At 56.5% G+C, this 1,315-nt stretch overlaps 1 pseudogene; it reads right to left on the bottom strand.

The window, feature by feature from the left end:
• Positions 1 to 436: 436 nt before the first annotated feature.
• Positions 437 to 1,315, bottom strand: part of LOC104991036 — a 32,101-nt pseudogene continuing 31,222 nt past the window's right edge.

The following is a 1,315-nucleotide window of genomic DNA, read 5'->3' as shown; positions in this document are numbered from 1 at the left end:
CCCCGGGGAAAAAAAAAAAAAAAAAAAAAAAAAAAGGAAATTTCCTGATATCATCATCATATGCTCCACACTGAACACTTAAAGGCAAATCGTCATCTTAAAGTACTACGTTTAAGGATTCAGTTAAAATATACACGGGTTTTGTCTTCTCCTTGATCCGACTGTTGCTTCTTCAGAGGACGGTAAAAAGAATTGATACCCTAAAAAAAGAACTCGATTTGTTAAAAAAAAAAAAAAGAGCAACGACGCGGGGTGGGGGTCGGGGTGTGGGGGTGGAGCCGGAAAGGCGTTTCCTCTCCCACTCCCGCCCACCCCTTTTCCTTTTGGCTCACAAAGCTTTTTTTTTTTGACTCTTCGCTGTCGGTGCGGCTCTCGCTGCGACCATCCAGCCATCCGTCCGTCCGTCCGTCAGTCCGTCTGTTCCGGGCGGCGGGCTTCAGGAGGCGTCCCTGGATATCCACCCACTTTCGGTAAGGAAGTTCAGGATTCACTTTCTGAGGACTTTATCCAGGCAGCTGGGCAGGCGGCTCTTGGAGGGGATGCCCCGGCGCTTCTGCAGGTGGTCCTTGATGATTATGGTCTTCACAGTCACGTAGCGCGCGGGGCTCAGGTTCAGCGAGTTGCACATCACCTTCTCGCGGTCGACAAGCGCTCGAAGCCCGGAAGGTGCTCGATGGCCACGAACTCGCCATCCCGGCCGTCCTCCTTGCCACGCTTGGCGCCCCCCGCCGCCGCCGCCTTGTTCTCCTTGCACTTCTCGTGCTTGTGCCGGGCCGCCTCGTACTCGGCCGACTCCTCCATCTTTGTGATGCCGTTGCGCTGGTAGCGCTGCAGCTTCTCCTTGTGCATTTTCTCGAATAGGTCGTCGAACTCCTTGCACGACATGAACTGGTAGAGCGGCCACAGCTCCTCCTCCTTGGTGACCTTGTGCCGCGCCACCTGCTCCTTCTAGTCCTTGCCCAGGAAGGCGGGCACCAGGTTGTAGTCGCGCGCGATGTTCTTGCTCCACTGCCGCTCGCAGACCTTGAGCACGTACATGTGCACGTGCGCGCGCTTCAGCTCGATCTCCACGTCTCGTCTTCGTAGTTGACCGGGAGCCCGGTGATGAGCGTCTCCGCGTTCTGGTCGTACTGGATCTAGTAGTCGTCCCGCAGAGGCATGTAGCCCAGCTGCTACTGCTCAGCCACCGAGATGTGTAATGCTCCATCACTTCCTGGGGGGTCCGGGAAGCGCCGACGTGAGTTGCCATGTCCTCCCAGTTCCCATAGCCGAACTGCTCGATGGCATCCAGCAGCAGCTGCTCCTCGCGGCAGGG

The sequence above is a fragment of the Bison bison genome, unplaced genomic scaffold (assembly GCF_000754665.1).
Source record: "Bison bison bison isolate TAMUID 2011002044 unplaced genomic scaffold, Bison_UMD1.0 scf7180017864181, whole genome shotgun sequence".
NCBI classification, from domain to species: Eukaryota; Metazoa; Chordata; class Mammalia; order Artiodactyla; family Bovidae; genus Bison; species Bison bison.
This window is presented reverse-complemented; position numbering and strand designations above follow the sequence as displayed.